Raw genomic sequence first — 19,254 nt, forward strand, 5'->3', positions numbered from 1 at the left:
GAGTGAAAAGTCAGTACATAAACAACATTGGTAGAACTTTACAATAAGGTTGCAGTTATTACTATTATTTCTTTGTTATCATGAATAACAATTAAACGTTTAAAGCATTTGTTAATCTCGGTCAATGTTATTTTCAACATTTCCTAATACATTTTTAAAATTAAAAGTTTATGTTAACATTAGTTAATGCAATATGAACCAACACCAACTAATAATGAACAATTGTTTTTATCAATTAACATAAACCAAGAATAATTCTAAAATGTTGTTCATTGTTAGTTTGTGATAGCTAATGCTAATGTTAACAAATTAACCTTATTTAAATATACTCAAAATTAGAGACTCTCTGAATAAATAATAATAATAAAAAAAAAAACTATTAACACTAATATTTTTGAGTTGGAAGCAAATTAATTGTATTAATTTGAACTATTCACTACTGTTTATAAAATATATTTTATTTTGTATTTTGTCGTGTGTTTTAATTCCCCCTGGATTTTGTATTTTTCTTGTTCTTTTTGAATTCTTAATTTGTTTAATATATAAGTTGTATAAAGTTGATGTTCATTGAATAAAACATACAAAATAATTTTATGATAACAATACTGATTTCTCTTTTGCATCAAACAGTGCAAACCTACTTTATTTATTCCTAAATAACAACAATGTCTGTTGAGAATACAGGAAGTTGAGCTTCCTGTTAATTTTATTGAATACTGTCATAAAAAGTAAACATGCAATGATTGAAAGACTTTGAAGGCGGTTTGAGGGAGATTCAATTTAAATTTAATGTGGATTTACAGTAGTAAAAATAACTGAAACTGTGGTATTTTTTGTAGAAACTACAATAATAGATTTTATCAAGATTATTTATTAGAATATTTGTTGATATTCTAAATAATAAAATAAAGTAAAACCATTAAGTCTTAATGCACTTTCATGTATGTACATTTATTCTTTTTTTTAACATAGGGGAGACAGGGACTAGTTTTACACTTTTAACTTTTCTTTTTTTTTTACTTTTGTTTTAGAGTATTTTACTTATTCGTTTTTACAGTAAATTGTCCTAATTGCAGGCCACTATATGGGGTAAGTTGTCACAATGGGAACCTTTGAATGTAAAATAATTAAAAACATCAAACCATTGTTTTAGCGAACACAAATTGAAATTAATAAATTGATTACAAAGCTTCATTTTCATTAAGTATGCTGAATATATGCTTGTGTGGTTTTATTGTGTTCACTTGATTACTCAAGAGCTATAACAAAACCATGATGATATATTAATTTTAGTTTGGAGGATTGAAGTCACAAAAAAAATTCCTAACTTCAGACAGTTTGAACTAGGTGTTTGACACCAACATCCAAAAGAATTGCTAGAGAAAAGAAGCTTTGTGTAATTGGACTTTTGATTCAACACTTTACTGAATCCCCTATGACAACTTCCCTGTGTGTCAACTAGCTACATTGTCCCCTATTACTAATCCAGTCATATGCAGGATTTAAATTGGGCCGGTACAGTAGGGAATGGCATTCCGGCACCTTTGATTCCAAAAAGAAGTTTAGAAAAAAATTTCTAGCAAATATACAGTGGGATTCACTATAGTGAAATGCTTTGTGAGGCAGTGAAGAAATTTGAACTCATCATTTAATGCAAATGTTTTCATTACCAATTATATTATTAGTTTAGAGAAACACAATCTGTATGTAGATGATGCGGCTTGGACACATCATCAGTGATGAACCCAGGGTCGTTGGGTGTTTCGGGTCTAATCATCAGACACCCTCACCTGGGTGACCCAACCGGGGATGATCAATCCCCAGCTTGTGTCCAAGCGGCATGCTACACCATGGATCCACAACCACCTTGAAGCTTTTTCCACAGCTTCAATGATGTTCCTGGTGGCTTTTCTTTCCTGCAACCCTCTGATGCCAAGGAGCCTGAGTGCCCGGTGCAGAGACTGCCCTGGAAATCCCCTGCAGCCCACCTCGATAGGCTCACGGCGGGCCTACCATCCATTCCCTATACAGGCCTCTAGCAGCTCAAGGTATTTGGCCCTCTTCCGCTCATGGGCTTCCTCTATGCGGTCTTCTCAGGGGACTGTAAGTTCCAAGATCACTACTTGCTTTGAGGTATCAGATGTTAAGACAACGTCTGGCCTGAGTCTTGTTTTCTCAATGTGCTCTGGGAACTTCAGCTGTCTCCCAAGGTCCACTTTCAGCTGCCAGTCACGAGCCGTGGCTAGCAGCCCTGTTGAGGTCTTCCACTCTGCCTGCGTTTTCTCCCCTGCGAAGGCGATGTTGTGCCTTGCTGGGAGCTTCTATTTGCTCTGTCGTATTCCTGTGCAAATGGTATCCGCTACTGCCTTCAACACCTGGTCATGGGGCCATGTGTACCTCCCCTCTCCCAGGGCTTTCGGGCAGCAGCTCAGGATGTGCTCCAGAGAACCTCTTGCCAGGCACAGTGGGCATGCTGGAGTTTCCACAATGCCCCAAGTATGCAGATTGGATGGGCTTGGGAGGAAATTGTTTACCGACTGAATCAGAAATTTGAGTCTCGCTGGTTCTGACTTCCAAATTTCTGTCCAGGTGATCTTTCTGGTAGATGCAAGGTCCCAGGTCATCCAAGCTCCCTGCTGACACATGGCCACTGTCCTACTGTGGCGCTCCTCCTCTACCTCAGCACGAATCTCCTCCTGGACCAGCCACCATCTCTCACTCCCCTGCGCTATGTCATAGCACGGTCTTGTATGACTACCAAGCCCTGCTCGTCCGACTACCACAGAACCTACCAAGACACCATGTCTCAGCCTTGCTTCTGCCTGCTCAACTGCCTCCTGATCCCGCCACTTCCTTCCAGTTCTCACTGTGATGCCTGCAGAGGAGATTCTGCAGTCAGATGAGTCCCTGTAAAGTAGGACCTCCCTGGCTCTGGTGACTTTAAACTCCTCTGTCAGGCCGGTGAAGGGAAGCTGCAGCTTGTTGTTGTGCCCATGTAGAGCAATACTGCTAAGGCTCTTCGGCAGGCCTAGCCACCAGCGAAGGAACTGGCTGATGTTTTGCTCAAAGCTCTCCACGGTGGCTATCGGGACTTCGTATATCAGCAGTGGCCAAAGGAGTCTTGACAGGATTCCGTGTTGATAGATCCATGCTTTGAACTTCCATGGGAGTCCGGACTTGTCCACTGCTGACAGCCATGATTTCGGTTCCCTCTGTGTTGACTGGACCGCCGCGGTGTCTCTCAGGGTTCCGTCGAAGATCTTCCCCAGGCTCTTCACGGGCTTCTCGGTCACTGATGGAACTAGGACTCCCTCCAGGTGGAAGCGATACTTATTGACCACCATCCCCTTCCTCAGGACCAAGGACCTGGATTTGGCTGGCTTGAAGGCCATCCTTGCCCACGTGATGAACTCCAGCCTGCGAATGAGCCAGCGGCATCCTGTCACTGAAGTTGATGTGACCGTCAGATCATCCATGAACGCTCGTATCGGAGGTTGGCGAATACCAGATCTGGACAAGGGGCCCCTGTATTCCACTTCTGCTGACTTGACGATCATATTCATTGCCAGGGCGAACAACACCACTGAAATGGTGCAACCAGTAATGATGTCTTTCTCTAGGTGATGCCATGCCGATGTTATTGTCCCAGAGGTGAATCTCAAACTGAAGCTGCCGTAGTAGTCCTGAATGAGTTCTTGGCTCTTCTCTGGGACATGGTATGCTGCCAAGGTTTTTGTCACCAGCTTATGCGGAATGGATCCGTAAGCATTCGCAAGGTCAAGCCAGAGGACTGACAGGTCGCCTCGGTTTTCCTTTGCTTCACGGATCAACTGGGTGACCACTCCTGTATGCTCTATACAGCCTGGCACGCCTGGAATGCCTCGCTTCTGCACTGCGGTGTCTAAATAGGAATTCCTCAGGAGGTACTCAGTAAGCCAATTTGCAAGGATCATGAAAAAGACTTTGCCTTCCACACTTAGCAGCGAGATGTGTGGAACTGCTTGATGTCACTCGCCTTCTCCTCCTTTGGTATCCAAACACCTTCTGCATGCCCCCACTGCTTGGCTACCTTCCCCCTCCGCCATACTACCCTGATGAGTCTCCATAGCCTCTGCAGGAGTCTCGGGCAAAGCTTGTATACTTTGTATGGCACTCCACTCTGCCCTGGAGCTGCACTTGTCCGTGCCGATCTGACTATATCCCGGACTTCTGCCAGGGTGGGATCTTTGTTGTTAAACTGGATGGATGGGTCTGGTGGTATAATTAGCTCTCCAAAGGGGGGCAGGTCTTCCTCTCTCCTACGGTCACTGTAGGTGTCAATGAGGTGTCAGTTGATTTCCTCTTCTGGGCATGTGAGGGTCCCGCTCTGCTTCTGCCCAAGCAGCTGTTTAGTGAATCCAAAGGGATTTGCTATGAAGGTAGTCCACTTGCAAGCCCTCTCCCGGCCGCTTTTCCTATGCCACTCTGCGCGTCGGAGGGAGATAAGCTTCTGTCGTATGATGTTCCGGAGCTCTGTGAGGGCTGGTCTGTCCTCTTCTCTTGGCTTCCTGTACTGCTGCTTTAGAGACCGTAGTTCTTTCCTGAGCTGGGTGATCTTAATCTCGCGCCGGTTTGGCCTAGCTGTGCTGCTGACTTTTGGTTGTTTAATGCCAAATCTTTCAGCACCGATGCTGATGATCAAAGGGCACATCAACTGGAGTCACTGATCCACTTACCCACTTGATGATGCTTCAAGGGTAGCATCAACATCCTCGTCAAACTGCCACCATTCAGTCCCCTTGTGTGCGGCAGGCCATGCAACCCGGCGATGTTCCAATGGTCTGCTAGGTGAAGCATGCAAAGCTTGGAGGTTCTGGACACTGTGGGGTGGCTCCGGGTCCTCCTCTTCCTCTGTTTCACCAGGGACACTGGTACACACTGCCTCTGAGCACTGCTCAACTTGCTTCCTCCTTGTGCAGCCCATCTTGGTCTGGTGGATCCTCAGACTTCTCAGGTTCTTACAGATCTTGCCGCATAAACAGGTCACGCTCGTCGTCGATAATCCATTGCTCATGATCTTTGTCATAAAATCAGTCCATGTGGGGTGCTCATCCTCCCCCCCTCTCGGGCACCCCTGGGGGTATCTTTCCAAGAATAACAATTTAAGGAAAAGGTAGTTGTGCAGAAGGCGTTTATTTACCCAGTTAAGAACAATGTACCTTTACTTTTAAAATGAAACATTAGATATAAATGTAGCCGTTTTTTTATATGATTCCCAGCAGGAAAAAAGTAACTTGTCCCTGCTGTCATCTGATTTTTATAGAACAAATACAAAAATATATATATAAATATTTAAAATACATGTGATATCATTCTTAATTTACGAAACCAAATTTTCATTCATAATCTACTAAACCAAATTTTCATTCTTAATATACTAGGCCAAATTTACAATTGTAATTATGTATTTTCACAATTAAGTTGAATAATGACATACATAAATAATGATAGACAAATCATTAAAACAGAATCCAGTCAAATCGATTCAGCTGAAAGTAAAAACTTCTATGAATTACATTCCAAACAGGCCTATTAATAAATACGTATTTAGACACCCATGTATTTTATTAAAGCTTTATTACACTGTAAGAAGTTGAGTACATTTTAAAAAGTAAGGCAACCACCTACTAAGCATTTTTTGAGTTTACTCAACTTCAGGCAAATTAGTTTTACCAATTTAACAATTCAAGTTGGATCTTAAGTTCCATGAACTTAGTAAAGCAAGTTCATCAAACTCAAAAATATAAATGATCATTAAGTTCAAGAAACTTTAATTTTTAAGTATAGCTGTCCATAATTATCAATATTCTTGACATAACCCAATTTTAGAGTTCCCCCACCTCCAAAATCATAATGTAACCTTTGGTCATATGTAAAGCTTTGGGTGTCATAACATAATTGACAATGTTTGCAGGATATAACAGCATAGCTGCTAATGCATATGACATCCAGTGTGATCACAGGACAAAGTTTGCCATGTTGATTCCTTAAATGATCCTGATGATTCCAATATAGGCCTGCTTAGAAATGTATGATGTGACACATTGTTGTTTGCCCGAGGTCCATGAAGCTCTGGGATATTTTAATATGAATTGCATGTAATGGCTAAAAAATGTATCCTTCACTAAGCACTGCACTCTTGATTATTGCCATGTCTGACCATCTTTCCTACTAGTGGCTCTTGTTAAACATATAGAGAGAAGAGATTGGATCAAGTGAATTACTTCAGAAATTATTACATAACATTTGTAGTATCTGTGCATGTAGTAATTGTATCAAAAGGCTTTAGGGAAGGTTTTACAGCATGCCATGGAAGGCTACATCCAAAACATGAAATTTGACAAAGAAATGCAAAGATTTACATCAAAATTGAGGCAAAAATTTAGGACAGTCAACTGTAAAAGAGATAAATCTCATTTGATAGTCATTATGATCACATTTGATAACAAAAGAGTAACTGAAGATAAATGTTTCAAACATTTCCGCAACATATTCACAAAAGTACTATAAACTCATTCGTTAATTCACCACTATTATGAAGTGACACAGTACATTAACAATTTACATTTAGTATAGAATTATTTTGCCCTATAGCAAATGTTGTTTACTGATGTTACATGTGTTCATTTGGAAATGTTGTTTAATTCATAGTTTAATATATCATCCATTTCTCAAGATTGATTTACATTTTTGGTAAAGGGAGAAAAAGCATATTCTCTCTGAATACCTTAAGTCATGCCAACAACATTTAACAATAGTTTTGGTTAATCTATGCACAATACCAAGTTCCTAAGAGACTGAACTATCCAAATAGACAGGATATCCATAGACTTGCATCAATTACCAAGGTAGGATTGGTCACTAACATTGATAAGGCGAGTCTTGGTGAAAGGTAAATTAGGAGGTGATTCAGTTACATGTGTTTTCCACATACAGGTGTTACATCAAATAATGGTAGTGTTTGCAGATTCCTCTTCTTCTGGCTTCAGTGTGTAAGAAAGCACTGGATTGTAGAGGAATAAATAGACTCTCTCATGGAAGGTCAAAGGTCAGATGTCAAAAGGAAGATGAATTTCACACAGATGCAAACACTTGCAAAATGCTCATAATTTCATCAACAATATAATTATGAGCATCATAAAATTTGTGTATGTAAATATAAAAGTAGTTAATGTTGGCAAAGGTGTAGCTGGCCCATGAATTACATGGGCATACTGTCCAAAGCCTCTTGAGATACATTTAATATTTGGGTAAAGGTGCCCTCTCCTGGTTGTCTGGAGCATTTAATGTCTGTGATGTTATATGCTCTATGAAGAGTGTGTCTCAACTTTAAGGTTATGATGTCATAGCATATTAAGTATATGTCATCTTTAGGAGGTTTGTAAAATGCATATTAGTTTAATGTTCATATGAAATGAAATTTGTCATTGTCACATCGTCAAATGTGCTAAAAATGCCTTATTAAAATATATGTAGCTGCAGCACTACATTCAAAATAGAAGCCACTACAAAGTGATTTTCAAAGCAACAAAACTTAGGTGTATATAGTAAAAAAAACATAATGTGTTTGTGGAAATTAGTTTTACTATGAAGGTTTGGAGGGGACTGCCCATGAGGCATACACAGAGGTGACAAGAGATTGGTTGTATTTTTATGATGCATTCGGTGAGGTGAGGAGGAGGGATTGGTTGCATGTCTGATGCTGGAAAAGAGGTGTGGAGGGATTGGCTGTGTTTTCATTAATGTGTTTGTGCTTTCTTTCTATGGCACACTGTGAACTAATCCCACAGCAGACACACCCACTCAAACAAACACCTACTCAACACAGACTCCATCTGTGTGATCATGAACGCATAAACTCAACATGGCCTTTTACAGCTCTCTCTGATATTTGAAATTGAAGATAACTTAAGTGGAGATGTTGTTACAAAATCTCTCTAGGAAGGTAATTGATTTAAACGTCCATATGTCCAGCCATTTTAGTTTAGTTTAGGTTTTTTTTTTCATTACCTCCCAAAGTTCGACACTTGTTTGTGTGCCTTTTTAGGCCAAACATTACCTTTGCCCCTCTCTGTAATGTTGAATGAGGCTTCCCTTTTAAATGATATGCTCTTAATACATTGGCTATGCTTAAACTTTATGTATACTCAATGTAGTACCTGGGTGAATGTTAAATTCAGAAGCCCTAAACTGAAATAATAGACATTTATTCTTCCATATATATATATATATATATATATATATATATATATATATATATATATATAGTCTTGTATTAATAAGTATCAAAATAAATGTAACAAATATGTATTTATTTACATTTACGCATTTGGCAGACAATTTTATCCAAAGCGACTTACAGTGCATTTTAATACAGGGGCAATCCCCCCGGAGCAAACTGGAGTTAAGTGTCTTGCTCAAGGACACAATGGTGGTGGCCGTGGGGATCGAACCAGCGACCTTCTGATTAACAGTTATGTGCTTTAGCCCACTACACCAATATTTATTTTTGTTACATTTATTTAGATATTTATTAATAGGAGACCATATCCATATATACATATAGCTATATATATGTGTGTGTGTGTGTGTGTGTATGTGTGTGTTCATTCATTTATTTAAATTGGTTAATTTTTAATAGAGTTTGCAAGATAACAATTTATTTACTTAGAATTATGTATTTATGAATAAATAAATACATTTAAATTTAAATTCCATAAAGTATGAAATAAATCAACTTTGTTGTTTTTTTTGTTAGGTCACATTCAGTCTCTTGTGTTTGAAGCCCAGCCCTTTTTCCATCAGCGGCCGCCGGGTCGCACTAGCGGACAATAACGCTAAGTCTACCATCTCCCGTTATTCCTCTCCAAATAGAGACAGAGCTGGGAATGAACGACGGGCTTCCAGGAGTTTGCGAGCCTAAAAATACACAGAGGCGCATTTCAGTCATTTGATTTGAGGAAACTATTCACTGGATGATCAGACTGAGAGTGAGGGACAAACACACGTGCGTACACGGTGAGAAGCTTTCGCGGTGAAGTTTGTAGATTGAAAGTCTCCTGGACTAGTGTGGATTTATCGGGAATACTGCGAGTTTGCCAGAGACGGAACAGCGCGTTTTTGCTCAAAAGAGGTTTTCAATGGTTTAAATGAAGGTAAGAAGACAAGAGCACTTTAACATCATGCCTCGTAGTTTATATTTCTTTGTTGACGCGTGCTAGAAGTGCTCCTTTGTTTGTTTACCCATTTGAGGTTGACAGTTTATTATCACTCAAAATTATCAGTAATACACTTGAATTTTGTTTGGTAGCTGTTTTTAGTGAGGTGAACCAATGAATGAAATGGGCGTAAATTAATTCGCAATGTGCAAGACTCAAAAGTTGCCAACACTTTTGAAATCCAAAAATATATTTCTGGTTGTTCATATATAATATGCACACATTTTATATAGTTAATTATGTATTAATAACGAATTATGTCCCAACAAATCAAGATGTTTGTTTAGTACCCTGTATTGTCCTGTTTGTTGTTAATGTTTTTACTAGTTTATATCAGATTACAGCATACTGATGATTTCCAAGTGTGTTACTAAGAAACTGTGTTTTTGATAAGATAACCTGATTCCAGCGAACATGCTCTCATGAACAGCGCTTCACAGAAATACTCTGATACCAACCTGCAAGATCATTCTAGCATCTGCCGGATCCCTGTGTGCACAACTGGACTAGTTGTCCATATGGAGCTAGTGCCATACACCCTACACTTTAGAGGGGGAAAAAATGTCATGAGGAAGTTGAAACACTCCCACACTTTCATATCCAGCACATGATAGATATTCTGTGAACGGATTTAGTGGAGATATGATGATTGACTTTTATTTGGCTGTCCATGGCTCTTTTCTAACCCATGTAAACAATTTTTTTAAATCTTTACTTAAACTCAGCCAGCGACCTAAACTGAAGAACAAACATAGTTCAGGACAAATTGATGAAACTAACCATGTTATACATAAACTTGACGCATCCTTTGTGGCTTTTTCCTTATCCACCATCGAGAAAGCTTTACGATTCAGTTCCCTCTCGAGAGGTCTCTCCTATTGCGTAAGTAGCTTACGCTATGGGAAAACTCCGTTTCTCGAGAAATATTGAAGTCTTTATGTAAAACGCATTGCAGCTGCACAGCAGACAGCAATGAGCGAGGCAGCTCGGTCATTGGCTGTGCTGCGGCAACTTGCTCGAACCAATGACGGGGCGACTCTGAACGCGCAACCAATGAGCGCGCTTCACGCCTGCGCGCTCAGAGCCCGCCAAGATTGGCGTGGCTAAGGCTATATATTAGGCGCCCCGTCATGAGAGTTCTTTAGATTTAATCTCCTTCAGCAAAGACCTTCTCTTCGCTGGATCCTCTGGATTATTGGAGTCTTTTCGCCCGCCGTCGACAAGCCTACAGCAGGACTGCTACGAGGACGCCGGCGCCTTCAGCCGCCTTCAAAGCCTTCTGCTACGCCATCCGGCGCGCATCACCTTATATCCTTTACTAAGCAATAACTTTTCAAGTGTTCGCCTCTGCGACGCTTTTTTGTCCTTAGTAAAGAGCAAATTCGAGGCGTTGTTTAAAATGCCTTCGACCTGAGCCTCGTGCAGAGGCCCTCTTCCTGACGGGGACCGTCACATTATCTGCGCTCGCTGCCTGGGACCTGACCATGCAGAAGCTGCTCTCACTCGAGGCGGATGCCCCGAATGTGACTCCCTGGGCCTCACCGAGCTGCGCGCTTGCTTTGCCGCCACTGATGTAGCCCTGCGAGCCACAAAGGCCACCGCCCAATCCATCAGCCGGGCCATGGCTAACCTGACTGTCCTTGAGCGCCATCTGTGGCTGACACTAACAGAAATGAAGGACGCGGATAAGGCGCCATTCCTCGACGCGCCTATCGCCCCAAGCGGCCTGTTCGGACCGGCGGTAAAAGAGTTTGCTGAACGCTTCACTGAAGCCCAGAAGAATGCGCAGGCTATACATCACTTCCTGCCTAAGCGCTCCAGCTCGTCACAGAGCCGCCAGAGACCGCCTCAGCTGCAGCAGCGAGCCAGGGCGGCGCCTCCCGTCTCCCAGCCCAGACCTGAAACGGATGCTCGACGCCGCTCGCGTTCCGCTAACCGAAAGCAGCCGCCTGAGCGACGGGGACCTCGGCCCAAGATCGTGCTGAACCCGGAGCCTCGTAAGCCTTCCTAGCCATAGGAAGAAAGAGAGAGAGTGTGTGTCTCGCAAAAGCCGGGCCACTCTCTCCAAAACATGTAAAACATTACCCTGTCCTCTTACAAGCGGCTGGAAATGTCTGTACAGCAGTCAATGGGCCAGTCACAGAACTCGCTCACCTGCAATCAAACGCCGTTTTAATGTCAACACGCAGAAATCACAAAAAGAGTCATTTTCTGCCTGTGTCACTAAGGGGTCACGTGTCCACACTAAAGTGCGCATTCCTACATATCAATACTGTCCAAACAGTGCCGAATACTTCCCCAGCTCAAGCTGGACGCCCCATAAATGTAGATTGTGTGCCTATTGTCATGTATGCACCACTACACACAAGCACTGTTCCCACAGTTATAAACACTTCCCCAGTAAAAGCGGGAAATACTATAAAGGTAACGCGCGTGCCTGCTGTCATGCATGCACCCCTACACACAAACACTGTATGCATGCCCAAAAACCCCCGCCCATGAGCAGGAGGCTTTATGAAAATGGCGTACGTGCCTACTACGGTTTATGCACCCCCACCCATAAGCTGCCCATACAGTTTCAAACAGTTCTCTGGCCCATGCCGCGAGCATCACAGATGCGGCGCGCGAGCCAAGAAACTCCCCGCTAAGAACGGGAAGCTTTATGAAAGTGGCGCGCGTGCCTATCACAATGTATGCACCCCCACCCGTAAACACTGTCTATACAGTTTCAAACATTTCTCCAGCTCATGCTGCGAGCATTACGGAGATAGCGTGCGTGCCTGTAATCTCACACGCACCCCTGCACTCGGCACTCAACAAAGCTGCTCAGTGCGCTCCCGCGCCTCAGAGCTGTAAGCTCAGTTTTAGCACAAGGCAATTCGCCGGCAGGGTCCATACGTCACTGCGACACGCCCCCAGCCAGCATTCAGCCCATATCTAAATATCCCTGACATGCCGAAATGGGTTTTGAACATAATAAGACACGGTTACTCGCTTCAATTCGCTCGCAGACCACCCCGCTTTTCAGCGGTGGTCGAGACGAAAGTGAGGAAAGATGTTTCACATGTTCTACGCACCGAGGTGCTCAAACTGATAGAGAAGAGCGCTATAGAAACTGTTCCTCCCTCTATGAGCGAGGCGGGTTTTTACAGCGGCTACTTTTTCGTCCTGAAAAAGGACGGTGGCCTCTGCCCCATCCTAGATCTCAGACATCTGAACAAAGCTTTAATGATTCGCTCGTTCAGAATGTTAATGACCAAACATATCCTCGCGCAAGTTCGCCCCGGGGATTGGTTTCTATCAGTGGATTTGAAAGACGCTTACTTTCACATTCGATAGCGCCTCATCACAGGCCATTTCTGAGATTCAGCTCGAGGGACAGTCATACCAGTACACAGTACTACCATTCGCCTATCATTGGCCCCCGTACATTCACGAAATGTATGGACGCAGCACTTTCCCCTGAGACAGCGGGAGTGCGAATACTGAATTACCTCGACGATTGGCTAATCCTAGCACAATCAGAGAGCCAGTTAACGACGCACAGATCTTGGATTATCAGTCATCTAGAATGTCTGGGTCTGAGAATCAATTTTGCAAAGAGCGTGCTATCCCCCAGCCAGAATATCTCTTTTCTGGGAATAGTGCTAGTCTCAGTGCAGATGACGGCGCGCCTCTCATCAGAGCGCGCGCTCGCTATTCGGCGCCTTGCATCATCATTCAGAGCGGGCGCGCACGCCCCCGTCAAATGATTTCAAAGGATGCTCGGTCTCATGGCCTCGGCATCAGCTGTACTCCAGCTAGGATTGTTGCACATGCGTCCTCTCGGGCCACTTTTTAATCAGAGCGAATCACGGCTGTATATAAGCCCTGACGCCCTGGAAAGCCGTCGACTGGTATCAAACCGGCGTGAGTCTGGGCGTGAACATGCGGAGAAAAATTATCACGACAGATGCCTCCAAAATAGGATGGGGGGCCCTTTACGAGGGCAGGCCTGTCTCCGGTTTTTGGTCAAACCCGGAAAAGCGCCTACATATAAACTGTCTGGAAATGAAAGCGGTCGCCTTGGCTCTCAGAGCCCTGCTTCCGTACCTGAAAAACGAACACGTCCTGGTCCGAACGGACAACATGACGGTAGTGTCGTATATAAGTCGCCAGGGTGGACTCAGGTCGAGCTCCCTGCACTCTATGGCCAGGGAGCTCATCTTATGGTCACACACAACCTGCGCTCGCTGAGAGCAGCGCATGTGCCAGGCATCCTGAACCAGGGAACGGACATGCTGTCCAGAGACAAGGTTCTCCCAGGAGAATGGTCTCTCCACCCCCTGACGGTCCAGTGGTTATGGCAAACCTTGGGCGAAGCAGAGGTCGACCTCTTCGCCTCCAGGGAAAATGCGCACTGCCCTCTTTTCTTCTCAAAGAGCACGGACGCACTCGCCCAAGTCTGGCCGAGCCGCCCTTTGTATGCTTTTCCCCCGATCGCGATGCTACCTCAGGTCATCAGTCGGATCAGGGAGGTGAAATGTGCAGTGCTCCTGGTAGCCCCACTCTGGAAGAACCAGACGTGTTTTCCAGAACTGATGCAGATGATGCAATCTTCCCCAAGGCCGATTCTGTTGAGGCTGGACCTCCTCAGGCAGGCCAACGGGATGATTCTTCATCCCCGCCCGATCTGTGGGCCCTTCATGCATGGCCCCTCAACGGGTTCCAGAGAACCTCCCCAGCGGAGTGTTGAGAACCATCACTGAGGCACGAGCGCCCTCTACGAGGCGCTTATATGCCCAAAGGTGGAAAGTGTTCAGTGACTGGTGTGATACCAAGAGCTTGAACCCCAAATCGTGCGAGATACCAAGTGTACTCGCCTTTTTGCAAGAGCTGCTGGAGGCGGGCCGCACACCCTCCACGCTCAAAGTCTATGTGGCTGCCATAGCGGCGTCACACAATCCTGATAAAGGACGCTCATTAGGGAAAAACGACCTAATCATTCGTTTCCTAAGAGGCTAGGAGGATGAACCCTCCTCGCCCCCTCGGTACCGATCTGGGACCTGGCCATGGTCCTGGGCGACTCAAGAGTGCCCCGTTCGAACCTCTCCGAACCGTGCACCTTAAACAGCTCTCGCTCAAAACTGCGCTCTTGCTGGCACTTGCCTCAGTCAAGAGAGTGGGCGTACCTGCAGCGCTGTCATCAAGCTGCTTGCCTGGAATTTGGACCTAACGACTGCAGAGTTGTCCTTAGGCCAAAGCACGGTTATATTCCTAAAGTGCTCTCCACACCCTTCAGAGTACAGGTGATATCTCTGGCAGCGCTATCGTCTTCAGCAGACGAAAGCGACGCTAATTTACTCTGTCCGGTGAGGGCGCTCAGAGTATACTTGGAACGTTCTGCCCCGTTCAGACAGACGGAACAATTATTCGTATGCTTTGGCGGCCGCACTAAAGGTCTTGCAGTTTCAAAGCAAAGAATATCGCGCTGGATATTAGATGCTATAGCGCTGGCTTATGAAGCCAAGGGCCTTCAATGCCCCTTAGGCGTCAGAGCTCACTCTACAAGGAGCATGGCCTCCTCGTGGGCGTGGTCGAGTGGGATACCCATTGAGGATATTTGTGCGGTGGCAGGCTGGGCCTCGCCTTCAACATTTATCAGGTTTTATAACCTACAGGTCCCCTCATTGCATTTCAACATTCTATCAGCCTGACTGTAGTATGGACTGGAGTACATATATGTTGAGCATTATCTCCTCCCTTATAAGGTCCGTCTCTGACTGACTTAGGGAGTTTTTTATGCATATCAGTGAAAAGAAAAATCAGTACATAAGATATGTGCGTGTGTTTTTACAATGAGTGCCCCACCATGGGCCACCTTGGGGCAAAGGCGCTCTGTATTATCCCATTATATGGCTCGCCGTTGGCCGGCTCGTTGAATAATCACTTTGCTTTAAGGCTCAGGCATCTGCCTCTGGCTTTATAGAGCGAAGTCAGCACGCACAGCGTTTTGCATGGTGTTCCCATAGCGTAAGCTACTTACGCAATAGGAGAGACCTCTCGAGAGGGTTACTAACGTAACCTCGGTTCCCTGAGAGGAGGGAACGAGTATTGCGTAAGCTGCCGTGCTTGTGCTTGGTCAGTCGCTTCAGTCGATTGAACCTAAAGAACTCTCATGACGGGGCGCCTAATATATAGCCTTAGCCACGCCAATCTTGGCGGGCTCTGAGCGCGGGCGTGAAGCGCGCTCATTGGTCGCGCGTTCAGAGTCGCCCCGTCATTGGTTCGAGCAAGTTGCCGCAGCACAGCCAATGACCGAGCTGCCTCACTCATTGCTGTCTGCTGTGCAGCTGCAATGCGTTTTACATAAAGACTTCAATATTTCTCGAGAAACGGAGTTTTCCCATAGCGTAAGCTACTTACGCAATACTCGTTCCCTCCTCTCAGGGAACCGAGGTTACATTAGCAACCGAGTCGTTTTCCTCATACATTTTTTGTTCACTGTTTGAATCTGAACTTAACCCTTGTGTTGTGTTCATCTTGTGCTAACACATTTTGTGTTACTGGTCAAAAATGACCGGCCCACAAAGATTGTTTGGTTTGGTTTGGTTTGGATTGGTTGTTGATCTTTTTATCTTAGTAACGTTTTTTTTATTAGTAATTATGATGGGTTTTGTACACTTTTGTGCATATTATTTCAGATTAACAATTTTTATTGATTCACATATATGAACAAAGTAAAACAAAACATACACAGAATATAAATATTTAGGACTATATATAGACTCTAACCTAAACTTCAAAACTCACATAAAAAAAGTTAGTAATAGGATTAAGTTCAGTCTAGTGAACTTCAGATTCATTAGAGACTTTCTTTCAACAGAAGCTGCTAAATTATATTTCTTTTCTCTGATTATATCCCATATAACATATTGTTTAATAAGCTAGTCCAATACTCACTCTACAACAATAAAACCATTAAAAACATTATACAAACAATCATTAAAAATACTGGATAAAAAACCATACCACTATCACCACTGTAGTATTCTGATGAAATATCAGTTACTTACTTGGGATAATCTAATTAAATACAAAAACATCTGTTTAATTTACAAAATCAAACATGGTCTAGCACCTCCTCCACTATGTGACTTTATACATCTTAGATCTAGTGAGATTAGGGTAACCAGAGGGGCAGTGAGGGAAGACTGCATTATCCCCCACAGAAAAACAGCTTTTGGTCAGTCTGTTTTCTCCGTAAGAGCAGCGCAGCAATGGAACACAGTGCCTGAAAACATCAGAGAGTCCTTGTCATTCTTTTCATTCAAAAAGAATGCAAACACATGGCTGGTTGAGAGCCAATCTTGTAGTCACTAATGCTTTCTGTGTACACTTAAACATTGTGTATTTATTTATTTTAATATGAATTGTATTTTTTAACCATAATGTGTTGTATGTAATTGTATTTTTGTGATTTTATACCTGTGGTTATTTTTAAGGTTGCCTTTTTTACATCTGGCTGGGGGACTACCGATGAAAATTAGCACTTCTGAGCTAACTCGGGTACATTTACATTGTTTCAATGTTGATTAATATACACTGTCCCCTTTCAAAAAAATAAAACAAACAAACAAACAAACAATCTATCTTAACCCCCACTATTACCCCTCCCAACCCCACCCTGACCCCAACAACATCACATATAAACAAACATGTCCACCCCATATCTTCCTAAATTTTTCAGCTTCCTTTGAGGAAAGATGAGTTTCTTTAAGAAACACTATTTCATATTTCTTATGCTTAATAAAATAAATAACCTTCCTTCTTTTTATGGGGTGTCCCAACCCATTCACATTTGGCATTTGATATAATAGAAAAAAATTAATTGTGCATCAAAAACAAGACTACAAAGACCACATTTCAACATCAGTACAACTATCAAACCTCAAACTCAAAATCACATTTCAGAAAATACTTTGTAAAATAAACCCCAGCCAATTGGAAGAATAAACACAAAGAATGTGTAGAATCATTCACAGAACTGTCCCGAAGGTGTGTTCCTCCACAAAACGCATTCACGCACAAAAAAAATACTATATATATATATATATATATATATATATATATATATATATCTCACAAAAGTGAGTACACCCCTCACATTTTTGTAAATATTTGATAATATCTTTTCATGTGACAACGCTGAAGAAATGACACTTTGCTACAATGTAAAGTAGTGAGTGTACAGCTTGTATAACAGTGTAAATTTGCTGTCCCCTCAAAATAACAAAATAACACACAGCATTAATGTCTAAACCTCTGGCAACAATAGTAAGTACACCCCTTAGTGAAAATGTCCAAATTGGGCCCAATTATCCATTTCCCCTCCCATGTCATGTGACTCATTAGTGTTACAAGGTCTCAGGTGTGAATGGGGAGCAGGTGTGTTAAATTTGGTGTCATCACTCTCACACTCCCTCATACTGGTCACTGGAAGTTCAACATGGCACCTCATGGCAAAGAACTCTCTGAGGATCTGAAAAAAAGAATTGTTGCTCTACATAAAGATGGCCTAGGCTATAAGAAGATTGCCAAGACCCTGACACTGAGCTGCAGCACGGTGGCCAAGACCATACAGCGGTTTAACAGGACAGGTTCCACTTAGAACAGGCCTCGCCACAGCCGATCAAAGAAGTTGAGTGCACGTGCTCAGCGTCATATCCAGAGGTTGTCTTTGGGAAATAGACTTATGAGTGCTGCCAGCATTGCTGCAGAGGTTGAAGGGGTGGGGGGTCAGCCTGTCAGTGCTCAGACCATACGCCGCACACTGCATCAAATTGGTCTGCTTGGCTGTCATCCCAGAAGGAAGCCTCTTCTAAAGATGATGCACAAGAAAGCCCGCAAACAGTTTGAGGAAGACAAGCAGACTAAGGACATGGATTACTGGAACCATGTCCTGTGGTCTGATGAGACCAAAATAAACTTATTTGGTTCAGATGGTGTCAAGCGTGTGTGGCAGAATCCAGGTGAGGAGTACAAAGACAAGTGTGTCTTGCCTACAGTCAAGCATGGTGGTGGGAGTGTCATGGTCTGGGGCTGCATGAGTGCTGCCGGCACTGGAGAACTACAGTTCATTGAGGGAACCCTGAATGCCAACATGTACTGTAACATACTGAAGCAGAGCATGATCCTCTCCCTTCGGAGACTGTGCCGAAGGGCTGTATTCCAGCATGATAACGACCTCAAACACACCTTGAGATGATCACTGCCTTGCTAAAGAAGCTGAGGGTGAAGGTGATGGACTGGCCAAGCATGTCTCCAGACCTAAACCCTATTGAGCATCTGTAGGGGATCCCCAAACTGAAGGTGAAGGAGCACAAGGTCTCTAACATCCACCAGCTCTGTGATGTCATCATGGAGGAATGGAAGAGGACTCCAGTGGCTACCTGTGAAGCTCTGGTGAACTCCATCAAATTTACAATGTTATACAAGCTGTACACTCACTACTTTACATTGTAGCAAACTCACTTTTGTGAGATTCTGTATACACACACACACACACACATATACATTTATATATACATACACATACACATACACATACATGCATAAACTACGCCACCACCACTCCGTTTGCCTTTCAGTCACCATTCACTTTCATTGCATCCTTCTTTCCATTCAATGAAAGTGAATAGTGACTGAGGCTGTCGGTTCCTAACATTTTGCTTAACTTTCCCTTTGTTGACATGAGGGTGAGTAAGTGACAGAATTTTCATTTTTATGTAGCCTATACTATTCCTATAAGAGCAAACTACACTCAAGTAAAAATGATTAAACAAACCATTTTAGGCTATTCAGTAATGAATGATACATTTGTCCCATCCCTTGTTGTTTTTTCCACATCCACCCAAGGATTAGCTTACCTTGCATTTTCATTTGAATTGTTTTATCTGTTCGTCAAGACATGAATGTCATTGTCAAGCCAAAAATGTTGTGGTTAAACTACAAAATG

At 43.1% G+C, this 19,254-nt stretch overlaps 1 protein-coding gene and 1 pseudogene across 1 annotated transcript in view; one reads left to right on the forward strand and one right to left on the reverse strand.

Moving 5' to 3' along the window:
- Nucleotides 1-1,769: 1,769 nt before the first annotated feature.
- Nucleotides 1,770-4,690, reverse strand: LOC127628540 (uncharacterized; annotated as a pseudogene).
- Nucleotides 4,691-8,935: 4,245 nt separating this feature from the next.
- The window catches only part of LOC127628969 (plexin-B1-like), a 121,269-nt gene continuing 110,950 nt past the window's right edge, over nucleotides 8,936-19,254 (forward strand). The window contains exon 1 of the mRNA XM_052105969.1: nucleotides 8,936-9,194. The gene's annotated coding sequence lies outside the window, so the exon portion shown is untranslated. The remainder of the gene's footprint in view (nucleotides 9,195-19,254) is intronic.

This window comes from Xyrauchen texanus, chromosome 35 (genome assembly GCF_025860055.1).
Source record: "Xyrauchen texanus isolate HMW12.3.18 chromosome 35, RBS_HiC_50CHRs, whole genome shotgun sequence".
NCBI classification, from domain to species: Eukaryota; Metazoa; Chordata; class Actinopteri; order Cypriniformes; family Catostomidae; genus Xyrauchen; species Xyrauchen texanus.